The sequence below is a fragment of the Protopterus annectens genome, chromosome 2.part2 (genome assembly GCF_019279795.1).
Source record: "Protopterus annectens isolate FY-2018-M chromosome 2.part2, PAN1.0, whole genome shotgun sequence".
Lineage (NCBI taxonomy): Eukaryota > Metazoa > Chordata > Ceratodontiformes > Protopteridae > Protopterus > Protopterus annectens.
The window spans coordinates 952,794,299-952,810,479 of record NC_056730.1 but is presented as its reverse complement, the minus strand read 5'-3'; positions in this window follow the sequence as shown (position 1 = coordinate 952,810,479).

Here is a 16,181-nt window from a genome sequence, read left to right as displayed (position 1 = left end):
TGCATAAAAGTTCTGGAAAGGGTGATTGATAAATGGATATGCAGTGTAGTAGAATGTAAGATGGGAGATGAGTAGTTTGGATTCAGATCAGGATGCAGCACAATTGACCTGATGTTTGCAGTGAGATAGATAGTGGAGAAGAAGCTAGAGATGAGGAAAGAGTCCAAGTGGGCATTCCTATGACAATGTACCAAAAAAATTGACCTGGGCAGTACTGAAGTGGTTCAAAGTCTCAGAAACATTAGTAGAATTAGTGCAGGCTATGTACAAAGACCCAATAACTCAAGTAGGAAGAGTGTTCAGCTTCACAGATGGGGTTCCCAGTGGGAGTGGGTGTACACCACAGTATAGCTCTGAGCCCACTGCTGTTCATACTGGTGATGAACTACATTAGCAAACAGGTTGCAGTGGACAGATCAACAAAGTTGCTGTATGCAGATGATGTGGCATTACAGACAGACTCTGAGCAAGAACTTCAGCAAAGGATAGAGGAATGGAATGCAAAACTGAAGGCACATGGGACAAAACTATGCACAGGCCAGACAGTGGTAATGACAGCAATTGTAGAAATCAGAAGAAGTTGAGAATTGAGACAGAAGGTGAAGATAGTGGAACAGGTAAATAGCTTCAAGTATCTGGGAGGGGTGGTTGAGGAAAAGGGAAGTCTGAATGAAGATGTCAGCACTACAATCAGAGGGGCTGCAGCCAACTGGCATAGAGTTGTAGGTGTAGTCTATGACAGAATAATGCCAAAGAGGCTAAAAAGTAAGGTGTACAAGACAGTGGTGCGACCAGTAATACTATATACCATAGAAACCCGGGCAGTGAAGGCAGAGCAGATGAAGAATTAGAGGTGATGGACATGAAGTGCCTGAGAAGGGTGGTAGGATGCACACTGTGGGACAGATGAAGAAATGAGGACAGAAGAGTAGAAGCCAAAGTAGCTCCAATTGCAGAAAAGATCAAAGAAAACAGATTACTGTGGACTGGACACGTGCAGAAAAGCAGAAGGAAATCTGGTGAGGAAGATTTGGGACAGACAGGAAGAAAAGAGGAAACAAGGGCATCTGGCAAAGAGGTGGACGGGTTGTGTGAAAGAAGATCTGTGACAGTCAGGCATGAGTGTCAAAGAAGTCAGGACTGTGGCACTGAGTTGAGAGAAAGAGATGGTGACAGTAAACATGATGCTCCGACACAATGTAGAAAATGGAAAAAGGGGGCTGATGATGATGATGGTAAGTAACTAAGGATTAAGTCAGACAACAGTGGGCTACAATAGAGTTTATACTTCAGAAAATGCACATTAATGGAAAGCCTGCAAGTGTATTTAGTGGTCAAGAGAACTGGAACAATATTTAAAAATATTTCATGATTCCGGGTCTTTTCACCATCATTTTGTCCCTGATTCATGAACAAAGAAATTGAGAGTTATGAAGGAAGTGATTTGTACAGAGCTTTAGATTATGGATATTGCTGCTAAACTATTACCCCCTCCACTGTAAAATCTCCATTGTAAAATCTGTTATTTTATGATAGTGATGATTACATTCAGTCAGCAATGACTGATACTGTCTTCAGAAGGAATGGTTATGCAAAACCTGCTAGAGTAATATTTAAAAGCCCTCACTGATTTTGTGTATTTCCCCACGGTTGTAGCTAAGTCTCCAGGCTCCCTGTAAAAAAAACATCTTCTCTAATAAAAGAAAAATAAAGTAAACACAAATCTTTGTAAAACTGCAGCAAGCTGCTTGCTATTAATGTAAAAAGCAGTTTATTACAGTTAAAACAATAGGCGCGTTAGCGCTAATTCGCTTCAGCTGTTATCGCAAATGCAGTATCGGTGTTCATTATTCCCATGCTATTTGCGTAATAGATGGCACTTGGCAGCCTCCCCCAGCAAAGTTGCTTGATCTGTTTCTGCATGTGGGATTGAGTTAAGGAAGTTGAATTCTATGGGTTTGAATCAAATTATTTTTAACTCAAACTGATTGTACTACTGCAGTAGATTATATAGGACACATGCATGAATGTTTTCAGTCTCACAATTCTTATGTCATGACTTGGGAATAGGGTTACCACTTGTCCCACTTTGCGAGGGACAGTCCCTCTTTGGGCAGTTGTGTCCTGACAAAAAAAATGTAAAAATGGCAAATGTCCTGAGATTGTAGGACAAAATTATTTCCTATATTTTATGTAATAGTTGCATAAAACAGTTAAAAATACCTAAATTTTACAAGAAACAGAATAAGCAACTAAAATACTACAATAATAAGCTTTTATTTAGCAAAAAAGCTAAGTTCTATTCTTTGTACCAACCGTGGGTATGTGTCGGCCTGTAAAATCTGATATTTGTACCGAAAATGTCCCACTTTGGCCATTCGAAAAGGTGGCAACCCTACTTGGGAAAATTAATGAAACAAAAAAAGAAAACTTGCTTCCTTTATACAGTAGTGACTATGAAGTCATAAGTGTTAAGGGAAAGGTAAAAAACATTAGCCAAAATAGGAGCTTTATATGAAATCAGAGTTAAGAGATATACTGCACTGCTCTAACATCGGCAGCTGAAATATCGGCAGTATAACTCTACTCTTCATACAACACTCCTTAATTTTGTCTCGTACCTTCAGCTGCTGCACTCAACTTGTAGAGCACTAAATCACTTGAGTTACTTATGAAGAACTGTCCAATCTTTCTTTTTCTCTATAGATATATAGCCTCCTTTTAAAATGTAACGGCAAACAGCTTCAACAACTTCTGCCATCCTTACCTGTGGAAAGATAAAAGAAAACAGAAAGCCTGACTCCTTTTAAACTGCAGTAACTGCTTCTTACAAAGTATCAAGCAGCTGGTACAGTCCACATATGTAGGCTAAAGGGCTGTAAATACAATTATACCATGACCCCCCCCAAAACATGCACACTGATTGGCCAGCGTGCACATTGTAAATCGAGTTATACTAATGGAAAAAGGTCCGGTCGCCCGGACTTTTTTCCATTAGTATAACTCTACTTTTAAAACACTGTCTCGCTATGTTAAATGGGTTTAACATAGCGAGACAGCTTTAAAATAAGCAACGGAGATCTCCGTTGCTTATTTTAAAGCTGCCTCGCTATGCTAAACCCATTTAACATAGCGAGACAGGTTTTTTAAAAAAAAGCAACAGAGAAAGCAAGATCTCCGTTGCTTTTTTTTACTGTTCGCTATGTTAAATGGGTTTAACATAGCGAGACAGTTAAAATAAGCAACGGACATCTCCGTTGCTTATTTTAAACTGTCTCACTATGTTAAACCCATTTAACATAGCGAAAACAGTAAAAAAAGCAACGGAGATCTTGCTTTCTCCGTTTTTGCTCAACTCTGATGTACGCGCAGGTGCACAGTACATCAGAACTGCCGCAGATGCCAGACATCTGCGGAAGGGCAGTAAACAGGCATTATACTATGCCATTATTTAAGAAAAGTAATAGTTTCTTTTCTTAAATAATGTAATGGTATAATAGCAATAACCCACTTCTGGGTGTAGGTAATGCTGTATTTACCCACGGTTGGCTTTGTTTGGTCTCGGGCTTCGCCCTCGGGACCAAACCACGCCAACCGTGGGTAAATCCAGCATTACCCACACCCAGGCATGGGTTATTGCTATAGTATTGCTGGACGGAAGATAAAAAAGTTACTACTTTAATAATGTAGCAGCAAACAGCTGCTACAGTTCATTCCACATGCTGAGCGCTAATGTGCTTCAGTTCTGCTGCCCTGACTCGGGGAAGTAAAGACTAAAAATAAAACCCCACTGTCTTTAAACAGTAGGGACGGGGAAATCATACGTGCTGTTAAAGGTAAGGTGAAGACATGATCAAAAATTAGGAGCTTAAATGAAATTATAGTGTTGAGAGGTAAACTGCACTGCTCTGACATTGCAAATGAAACATCGGCAGTATACCTTTCTACTGGAAGATTTCATATATCGCTTTTAGTTTCGGTAACTATTTCACCTGCCACAGTCAACTCATGGAGAGATAAATCGCTTCATTTATAAATAATTGTCCCCACCCCCCAAAAATGATATTATTTATATAAATATATATATATATATATATATATATAGAGAGAGAGAGAGAGAAAGACAGTTTCCGTTTAAAATGTAACATCAAAACATTTTCATGCCACATAAGCATGAACGTACTTCAATTATGATGTCCTGATTTGGAGAAATAAAGAATAAAAAAAAAAAAGAAGCAAAACCCTCTTCTTTTAAACAGTGGCAAATAATAAATCATAAAAGCTGTTAAAGGCAAGTTGAAGACATGAGCCAAAATTTGGAGCTGCTCTAACATCGGCAACTGAAATATAGGCAGTATACCTTCATCTTGCTTTTAACAGCATTTATGATTACTTGATACATCACTGAACAACAGTCAATAATGTAATATGTGACAGTTTCCAAACTTTTGTTTTGCAAAAAACTGGTTTCTGATTTGATTTTCAATCATTGCAGTGTAATACTTTAACCCGATGCATGTTTGTTGTCTTTACACTATCACTTTGTCATTTGTTTCCCAAGAAATTAAGGAGCTATTGTATGAAGCAATGAAGCAATCAACATTACATGCGTTTTTATTTGTTTTGTAACTATGAATCTGATATTGCTAATCCTCATCCACTTCCTTACGTATGGGTTACAGTTCCGATATCGGAACCGAGCCGGCCATATACCAAGCTCGCGCCAGCGATAAACTCTCCAGCTAAGCAATCTCTTACCCATAATCCCCCTCTCCCTGTTACCTCAGATTTCGTTTGCCGCATCGCCATCAGGTCATGTCAGGCTGTTGCTCTTGAGCTAAGTGAAACCTTTTTTTGTCCTTTTATTTCAAAATAAGGACTTTTTCTCTCAGAAAAGTTGATTTTCTGATCTCTCTTACCTTATCACATTTAGCGACTCCCTTTTCTTTCAGTTTTCTAAAAGTTTTTTAGTCACTTTCACCCTTTTTATCTAATGTAAGGTATCACTTGATTACCATAATTGGTAGATAGCCTTTCCTTTCTTTCCTTCGAGTAATTTTGTGTTTTTGTATTATTGTTGGTATTTGCCTTTCCTTTAACATGACAGATAAAAAAGGTAGTACTGGTTTTAAAAGATGTTATGATTGTGGACATAAACTACCTACTTCAGATGCACATTCTTTGTGTGTTTTCGGTTTAGGTGCGCCTCACTTAACTGTTGACCCACCCTGTGGGATTTGTAAGAATTTTTCCAACAGGACACTGATAGAAAGGAAAAATAAACTTTTGCTGAAAGGGTTACTAAAGTCTCCCTTTTCAGAGGCTATTTCTGGGTCGGAGGCCTCAACCCCTCCAAGATCCCATAAAAAGAAGTCTGAGGATGCTTCTAAGGCTAAATCTCTTCCTTCATCCCCAGCTTGGGACTCTCATCAACCAAGAAAGAAAGCAAAGATTTCTGCTTCGGATCCGACTCTCTTAGATCCGGCATCTTTGGCGCCTAGATCTTCGGCTCCGAAAAAGTCCTTGGCACCACCTATGTCTATGACACCAATGTCCTTTGCTGTATTGGAACAGAGGGGCCCCTCAGTTCAGACTTCTTTTATTTATTTATTTTATTTATTTATTTATTTATTTATTTATCATTTGTTGACCGGGAAAGTCCGACTAGGTTCCACAGAGCCTGTTTTCAGTGGAGGCCCGGGGAGAAATGCTCCAGATGCATGTCTTTGGAATGTGGGAGGAAACCGGAGTACCCGGAGGAAACCCACGTGAACACAGGGAGAACATGCAAACTCCACACAGAAGGCACCCCAGCCGAGAATCGAACCGGAGAACCTCTTGCTGTGAGGTGACAATGTTAACCACTGCACCACTGTGCCGCCTGGCACAGTCGGTGCAGACCACAATTGTTTCAGAACCGACAGCTCAGTCCTTGTTTACTATTTTATCGGTTCCAACCTCGGCACCGACAACTACTTCGGCACCGACCTTTTCATCGGTGAAGACCATTACATTGGCACCGATGACTTCCTCGGTGCAGACACCTGTAGTGCAGTCCTTTACGGCATCGTTGTTTTCGGTGCAGTCTACTGAGATGGGCACCTACCTGCCCTCATCTCTAGATAGACCTGTTTCCCCCTCAGCTGTTTCTGTGAGATCTACCAGAAGCCTCTCCCAACATGACGTATTGTGACTTGTGGATCAAGTGCTTTTGGCCAGAGGAATTCCACCTCTCAAGACCTATCCTTCTCCCTTGAAATCTATTGACATAGCACAGTCTTCCCCCTCTACGGTTCCCCTTATGGATCTCTCTAAGGAGCCGCAGTTGCCTTTGTGGCAGAAAAATTTTGCTACGACCCAGGATTTGACTTTTCTCAGCCATCCTGGGACTCCCAGTCGGCAGGCTGGATCACTTAGGGGAGAGGTGACTTTCCCCTTGGGCACTCACCCCTCTTCTAGTGGACCTGCCTTCCAAGTCATGGAGAAGGCCTTGGCATCTACCGCTGATACAGTGCTTACTATCTCACCATCCTCCTTTGGACCGCTATGTACACAGGTCGCTTCTAGTGGACACCGGGCGCAGAGGTCTCAGGATATACTCCCACAGGATACCCCCTTGGTGTTATCTTCCCCAGCGTCTTCCTCTGAGGAAGTTCATCGGAAATCCTCATGTAAGAGGAAGCATATGGAATCCACTGAGGAGTCTCTCACTGAAGACACAGACTTTGAAGATGGGGAAGGGTCCCCTCGTTCACCTTCTGATGTATCCTTTGGTGATATCCTAGAAATCCTTAAACAGAGAGGTGAATGGCAGTCCTCTAACCCGACTTCTGAGGAGTCTGTGTTCCTGCAGGCTTTTCCCACTTGGCCCCCTACCTCCTGGGTTACCCCACCTGCAGACAAACTGATCCGGCTCATTGTGCAGTGTGCATGGAAGACCCCTGATACTGTTGAGGCCATTCCCCAGAGGTCAGACAAAATCTTGTCCCCCCTGCTTCTGAACCTCATTGGTCTAAAGGTCTCACTATAGATGGTCTGGTGGTGGCAGCCGCAACTAAGAAAGACCTGTCAGAAGAGGAAAGCCAGACTGTCCATCCACCCAAAAAAGAGTCCAGGGCATTGGATAGGATAGGGAAGCGCACCTTTGCATCAGCGACCTTTGCTATCAGGTCCCTGAATTATATGGCACACTTCATTAGACTTCAAAGAGACCCAGTATCTGAGCTCTCTGAAACTTTGGCAGGTGCCATGTCTGATGAGGTCCGTGACAAAGTGGCCTCTCAGCTGGCCACTATTGAATCGATTTCAAACTCTTCCATGTGCTTGGTGTCCCATGCATCAGAAGGAGTGGCTAGAGCAGTGAGTTCAGGCATTGTTTTGAGACGACATGCTTGGATGCGCTTGTGTAATTTCACAGAACCCTTCAAGGCTTCCTTTCTCAATGCTCCCATTGAGTCCTCCTCCTTGTTTGGACCCAAAGTCAAAACTACATTGGCCAGGTGTGAACAGGATGGTAAGACCCTGTCTGCCGTAGGTGTTCATTATTCTTCCCCCCAACATGCTTTCTCCAGAAACCAAAAGAGCGGGAGGATGTGGTACAGAAAATCTCAGGGTCCTTTCCGTGACACACAGGACGATTTTTCCCCTAGGATCAGAGGGGGAAACTCACAAGGAAGATGCCCCTTTCAGGGCAGAGGGGGTCTGCATAATCAGGGTTCCAGAGATTCCTTCTCTGGGCAATCCTACCAGCGCTCCTGAAGAGGGGCCCAACCCCTTTCCTCTGGAAGTGTTTGGGGGACGTTTCTCTTTATACCCTTCTGCCTGGCTAACCATTACCAATGATTCTTGGGTACAAAGGATAATAACCAGAGGTTACAAGATTCCCTTAGAACTTTGTCCTGTTCCTCCATCAAGATTTCCTGACATTCCACCCAGTCAAAGGGAAGAAGCAGCTCTAGAGATTACAAAGCTGCTAAACAAAAGAGTCATCCAAGTAGTCCCAACAGACCAGATAGGATCCAGATTCTACTCAAGACTATTTTTGGTGCCAAAGAAAACCGGGGACTGGAGACCAATTTTGGATCTCAGTGTGCTAAACAAATTTGTGAGTGTGCAAAAATTTCGGATGGTCACTATACAGTCTATCATTCCTTTCTTGGAAAAAGATGATTGGATGTGCTCGATAGATCTTCAGGATGCGTACTACCACATAAAGGTGGACAGACCATCAAGAAGATTCCTGTGCTTCTGTGTGGTAGCCAGTCATTACCAGTTCAGAGTACTGCCCTTTGGACTCTCTACAGCCCCCAGAGTGTTTACAAAGTGCATGGCAGTTGTCACAGCTCACCTGCGACTTCAAGGTTTTCAGGTTTTTCCATATCTAGATGACTGGCTCCTCTCTGCCCCCACCAGACACCTATTGGAGGAAGGCCTGGCATACTCTCTCAATACTATCGAAAAGTTGGGCATAACAATAAACTGGCAGAAATCCAATCTCACCCCTTCTGAGTCCACAGAATTCATAGGGGTCATTTTGGACTCAAAAACTTGCAGAGCATCCATACCGGAACACAGAATATCAAGAATCAGACAGCAACCGTTACCAGTTCTCTCAATGGAAAAGTCCACAGCTCACTCGATCCTGCAGCTGTTGGGCTCCATGGCAGCTTGCATCACCATTTTCCCCTTAGCCAGGTTTCACATGAGGCTTCTACAATGGCTACTGCTCACCCAATGGTATCCTTTTCAGCTTCCCCTTTCAGCCAAGATTCACATAACTCAGAGATGCAAACAAGATCTAAAGTGGTGGTTGAACCACAACCTGTCACAGTGGTCTCACCCCTACTCCCCTCAGCAGCCCAAAGCTTCAGTGACCATGGACGCCTCCCTGATGTGGTGGGGAGGGCTATGTCAGGGTCAGACAGTCCAAGGCACTTGGTCCAAAGTGGAGGCCCATCTGCATATAAATGTTTTAGAGCTGAGAGCGGTGCTTCTGGAGTTGCAGGCATTCCATCCCTTGCTGCCATCAGGGACAATTGCGATACAATCAGACAACATGGCGGGAGTCTGGTACATCAACAAACAGGGCGGAACCAAATCCTACCCCCTCTGTTGAGAGGCTATGAGGATATGGCAATGGGCGATGGCTACCAACAGCTTTCTTCTAGCAACGCACATTCCCGGGAGTTCCAACGTGATAGCAGACAGACTCAGCAGGGACATTCTTCAACCTCATGAGTGGTCCCTGAATCTTCTCATAACGGCGGAGATCTTCCTCTGTTGGGACCATCTGTTCTGCAACCTCTTTGCATCCCCGACCAACTTCAAATGCAGCAACTACTTTGCCCTGATTCCCCCTCCAGGACAGTCACCCAGGGATGCTCTAGTTCACGATTGGCCCTCGGGTCTTCTTTATGCCTTCCCACCCACTCCCCTCATTCCCCAGTTTCTGAAGAAAGCCCGTCGATTGAAGAGCAAAGTGATCCTTAATGCTCCATATTGGCCTTGTCAGATTTGGTTCCCCTTTCTGTGGCCTCACCTGCTAGATCAACCATGGATTCTTCGTCCAACCTCAGAGTTGATCTCCCATCCACAGAATCTGATTCACCCCAACCTGCACAGTCTGAAGCTCACAGCTTGGCTCCTCCAATTCCCTTGATTGCCAGGCAAAATGATCTTCCCTCACAAGTACGGGACATTCTTATTGCATCTCATAAGCCCTCCACTAGAATGACTTATCTAGGCAAGTGGAAAAGATTTACCTGTTGGCTGAAAGGAAATAAGGAAACTGATCCCTTTTCAGCACTGATGTTGATGGTACTCGAATATCTAACCGCCCTATTTCAATCGGAGCTGTCAGCATCTACCATTAGAGTACATTTGGCTGCGATATCTAATTTCCACGAGAATGTCCAAGACTCCTCCCTCATGTCTCACAAGTTATGTAAAGCCTTCATAAAGGGTGTGAATCATCTGAAACCCCCTTTCAGGGAACTTATTCAACCTTGGGATTTATCTTTAGTTCTTCAAGCTCTGACATTGCCCCCTTTTGAACCAGCTGCTTCATGCGACCTCAAATATCTGTTGTGGAAGACCTTGTTTTTGGTTGCTATTACTTCTGTCAGACGTATCTCTGAGCTTCAGGCCCTATGTACAAAGAGTCCATACTTGATTTTTCATCCAGATAGGGTATCCTTAAGAACTAACCCTTCCCTCTTGCCAAAAGTAATTTCTGAAATGTCTATTAATCAGACCATTGAATTGCCAGTGTTTTTTCGTGATCATTCTAATGAGGGAGAGTACTGCCTTCATCCCTTAGACGTACACAGACAAGTCCATTTCTATTTGCAAAGGACTAAATCTTTCCATAAATCAGACCAGTTATTCTTGGCTTTTTCTGGATCTAGATTAGGATGTGCTGTTGCTAAGGTCACATTGGCTAGATGGTTAAAAGACACTGTGACCCGTATTTATTCGGTACACAATACTTCTTTGCCAACTACCATCAAGGCTCATTCAACAAGGTCAGTGGCAACTTCTGCTGACTTCCATGCCAGAGCTTCTTTATATGACATCTGTGCAGCTGCAACTTGGGCCACTCCTCATACCTTCATCAATTATTACAAGTTGGACTTGGCCTCCAGGGGAAGAGCATCTTTTGGTTCTATGGTGTTCAGGAATGTCCTTCCATGGAAGCCTCCCGGGAATAGAGGTAGCTGGGGACTCTGTCCCATACGTAAGGAAGTGGACAAGGATTAACAATATCAGATAAAGAAGTTATGTCTTACCATAACGTTCCATCTGTATTGTTGATCCTTGTCCACCCATTACGACCCTCCCTCCTTCCCCCTCCTATGGCGTCTAGTGGATCTCACCATTCTTCTTTTAGGTCATTTGACCAGAGATAGCCTCTACCTTTTTCTGACTTGCAAACTCAATCTGAGGTAACAGGGAGAGGGGGATTATGGGTAAGAGATTGCTTAGCTCGAGAGTTTATCGCTGGCGCGAGCTTGGTATATTGCCGGCTCGGTTCCGATATCGGAACCGTAACCCATACGTAATGAGTGGACAAGGATCAACAATACAGATGGAACGTTACGGTAAGATATAACTTCTTTTTTCTGCACTGAATTTACTGCCAGTAAAATTATCGAATGTGGTAAGTAAACTTCAGAGTCAGACCTGACCGGAACCAAAGCAGGATTACTTTAGGGAGTGAAAACAATCCTAGCAAAGGTCAAATAGGGTCATATTTAAATATGTGAAGGTGTGGAGGGGGTGTGAATGATGACATCACACTATGGGTGGTATTTTCTGGCCAGACTGAGAAGGGGACACTCCTGAAGTAAAAACAGTGAAATTGCACATAAAAGGGAGAGAAAAGTGCAGATTTAGTAACAAAGATCCACTAAAAACTACGTAAAGTATGCACTGGTGAGGGGAAAAAAAGTGTTCTGGAAGGTCCATCTTTGACACTCTCCCTTTAAATAAGAACAGCTTCAGTTTATCCTACCCATTGCAGTATTTATGTTATATTGTGTAGATCGTGATATAAATGTACCAATAAAACAAGTAAAACAGGGAGGCCGTATCTGTTGTGCACTGCTCATGAGATGTCAGGGACACTGTTTAGTTTGCCTAACAACACAATGTACAGGAATAGGAGTCATTGCTTATGTCGTACAAGTTATGTGATATCACAGGTTGGTTTAGCTGGGGACCGTCCTACCATGCATCACTTTCCTACTGTCAGTCACCCTGCTTAATTACACAGTGTGGCAAAGAGCTATTTGCCTGTAATACACCAGTCTTTTGATGTTAGTGATCTTGTCTTATGACAGAACACATTATTATGTGATTACTGAGTACTACACCCTTTTGAGGCAAATGTAAGTTACTAAATTCTCAATGTACATGCATATAATGGAACACATGCACACTGCCCCCCCCCCCCACACACACACACATATATACATGTATGAGTACACAAATGTTCTTCTACCTCTTCATCTCTTGGGTATGTTCTTTTGTTCTCCAGCTTATCTGTCTACTCCCTTAAAACTGACAAAATCATCCCCAACATACAGCCACATTTTTTTCATAAGCAACTATCTCATTTCTATATTCATCTTGTCATCTCTTTTTATCTGCTGTTACTCACATTTTTTTTAGTTATTTGCTTCTTGGTAAGAACATAAAAACATAGAGACCCAGGGTCTGTTAAGTCTAGCACTCCACAGCTGCTGCCCACCTTCCATTTTTGATTTTATCAAGCCAGTTTAAACCCTTATCTAGTGTTCAGCTGTACATCTGCCTTATGTAGCCTGTTCCAGAGTCCACCAGTCTTTCCACAAAGTAAAATTTTCTCATGGCAACTTGAAACTAGACTCTTCTTTTTGCCATCTGTATCCCCTCCCTCTTTCTTTCCCTTGTGTTCTGTACCACACACAATCCCTTCTGTGAGCTTGTGCACCATAACCATGCCCCCTCTGTTACCTTATTACGCCCAAGCCATACAGTTATAGAATCTGATCAGCCTTTTTTCATGCCTTAACCTGTCCATCTTTTTTGTTTGTTTTCATTGCCATTCGATGCATCATTTTCACTAGCAGTTTTTCCCTTTCTGAAAATGATCTTCAGATGGACTACAATATTCCAAGTATAGCTGAATCAAAGCCCTCTGCAGTAGAGATATTACCCATACTTTACTAAAATCTGATCCTAACAGTACACCACAGCATATTGTTGGCCAAAGATACTATTATCTTGATATGTTCTTTGTGGATCCGCATGGGCACGATTGCTACTCCCAGACCTTTTCACTGCTGTTACTTTTTAGGTATACTGTCCTTATGTTATACATCAGTGCTGGGCTGATGCTTCCAAAGTGCATTACTCTACATCTAACTACAACAAATCCAAGCTGCCATCTTGATGCCTATGCCCTACACATAATCAGGTCCACATTAATGCTTGCTGTCTATCCCTGAACATTTTTCAAGTCTTTGTACCATTACTGGATACATTTATTTTGTTTGCTGTTCTGGCAGAGGTTGACACAAACAAGCTGAATAAAACACAAGTATCACTATCTGAGGCTGTTTGTGAATCACCTCCTTCAGTGATACAGTTTCCAACCCCCCTCTCCTACTACTTCACTGTACATAGGCCAGAACCAGCCTGTTTAACTTTCCCATTCTGTTATATAGAAAAAAACAAAACCATTGCTGAAAGCAAAGTACATTATGTTCTCTAGAGCTACCTAGTCAGCTATGGTTATTGTCTGGTCACACAATGGCAGAGAGTTGCCCTGACAAAACCGCTAACAAAAGAATCCATGCTGCTGTTGATCCATTATCCCTTTGGTGGTTGAGGTTCCCTCAGGGCTGTCCATCATGATCCTTTCAATGACCTTGTCAAGAACAGAGGTCAGACCCACCAGTCCGTGACTCTTGTGTTCCTCCCTGAGCCCACCCTTGTGCAATGACACCACAATGTTTACTTTCAGTCACATGTTGCCCACACCGTCCTTTAGTGTGCATAACCAAGCTAGGTGTTTGTGGAGTATCTGTACTAATTTTTTCTGTGTTAATTCATCAGGTTCTTTTGCTACTTTTATGTCTGTTTTCTGTTTTATCATCATTTTTGCCTCCATGCCATTTCTTATTCTTTCCCTGATGTACTCCCTAGTCCATAATTCCATACTACCCCTCAATCCCCAAGAAACCTTTCACTTGAATCTGTAACTGTCTGAATCCAGCCCCACAGTCCCATATACCAGGCATCATTCTACATATTCTCTTTGACATCTGGAACCACAATGTGAAGAGTAGGTGCTGTTCACCAAGGCTTGAGCTCACTGACTCTCTCAAACTTTGCTAGCATCACACCCAAAATTCCAACCTCCCCAGTGGATTTCTTGACCTTTTAGTAAAATCCTGCTTCCTCCAATGGTCCCATGGTGAGTATTCCCTCCTCCTGCAGACTGGCAGGAATTTTCTATTGCACCCCTGACTAGTTCCAGTCACACACTACTATCACTTTGTTTTTATTATACTATCTAATCATTTTTGCTTCATCCTCTATTCCTATCTCTCTAACTTTCAACCTCCTCAGTACTTGTATCCAGTCTGTAGACCATGTTTACTCATAACATCTCCCCATTACTTCTGTCTAACCTTACGTCCAGCACTCACACCTTTTCTTTTGTCCTTCCCCATCATTGTCCCCTAAACATTCCTCCACCTCTAGTCTTTGCCCATTCTGCGCATGTGTCTTGTCTGCTCCTACCATGGCAGGCATCATCCCACAATAACTTACATTGACTTTCTTTTATTATTGGGTCTCCTGCATGCCTTGTTCCTGTCTGCAAATAACTAAGTATTTTATAGTCAGACTAACTCCTTAATTCTGCGTTTTCTGCTGCTTATTTGCCTTCTGCTTCTCTTTTCCACAAAAAATGAGGTAACTTTCCTCATGTACACCTCTTTGTTACTTCTTTATCAGCCATTTTTTCCTGCTGTTTATTTTAAAATACCTTGTATGCTGCTATACAGTACTAAGCTCCCTTTCTTCCCTTTTTCCTTCTTGTCTTTTTTTCTCAGCTTTTCATAGTATTCCTTAACAGTGCACCTCTTTAGAACTTCCCCTAGAAACATCCCCTTAAAAAGCATGTGCCCTATCTCTTTCTCTCATTCTCTCTGCAGCAAATGTTCCTTTTTACTTATTTCCTTCTTACTCTCTTTCCTGTTTTTGATGGAGAAAGAATCATTCCTCCTTCTGATGCCCTCCATCTGTGCTACAGCATTTTATTTTTATTTAGTACTGGTTTCCAGTGGAGCAAGCAGTATATTCATTTTCATTGCTTTTTAAAGCAGGATTACCACGAGAGTCTGTCTGCTTTCCTACAAGAAAAGAAGACTTAGCACCTATGTACATAACTTCACATAGAAGACTTTGTTTATCAAAAACGGGCATGTGTTGTACAGCAAATGTTTATACACACGTGGCTCATAGTTTAGACATGCCAATTTTACAACTGAATTTTCATGGAATGGATAGCCATAAAGCAACATAGTTTTATCATTTTAACCTGCCATTCTTTTCATCAAAATCCTAGTGCAAGCTATAGTTGGCTCTGTAGCACATAGGTTTTGGCCTTGACAATGCCCCAGGTGGCCTGAGTTTGCCTATTAGCCCAACCAGAGAGAAATGGGAGTGAGAAGCTGATACTGCATTGCTCATCCTTGGGAGAAAGGGAGTTGCTGAAATCTCCCAAATGAAGTTCCATGTAGGGGAATTCCTAGAAGTGCAACTCATGAATTAGGGACTGTGGAAGGAGGGCAAGAGTCCCCCATGGACTGATGCCTGATCAGTTAATTCTGCATCATTACTGAATCTAGTGCTCGGATATGTGGCATTTGTGACATACTGTACCCATAAGTCACAATCCAATGTTTGTAATGATCCCTGGTGACTAGCTCCCAGCAATCACACGTCAGTCAAGTCTGCTGAGAATGTTAGCCCTTTAGTAACCTTTCATTGCTCAGTCTAGGTGTAAGACTTCCATAACAGACACACAACTGCTGAAGAGCCTTACAAAGAATATCTGTTGCATGTCTCGTGTATTCAAATGAGACACTGAGGCTGGGTATGCGTTTAAGTTGTTTATTTGACTGACTTCTTACTTCTAACACACACATGTGCATCTCCATTCAAGCTTGCATTCACACTGACTGACTACACAAAATGGCACTGATTTCGCACATGCTCAGTGACTTATATGCACATGCTGTCTAGCTACAGTGGCTGACTAGGTTCAATATACACACCAATCTACAATATCCTTATAATGGAGACATTTTATCTACTGTTGGTACAGCCAAATTACTGACTGTGGTACTGCACTGCAAAGTAAGAATAACAGCAGGGTGAGACCAGAGCAGAATATAACTGGCATAGCAAAAGAGTTTCGGGGGAGGGTGAGGTAAATGTGCACCTGCTACAGCAGCAGTCCCAGGGAAAGATAGGTTAAACATAGTAAAGACAGAGCAGCAGTCACAGGCAGGATGGGGTAAAATGTAGTACAGACCCAACAGTAGTGTCAGTCAGAGTAAGATGGGGTTGACCTGGTGCAGCCCCCCCCCACTCTCTTGGCAAAGAGTAAAAGTGGTACAGACCCA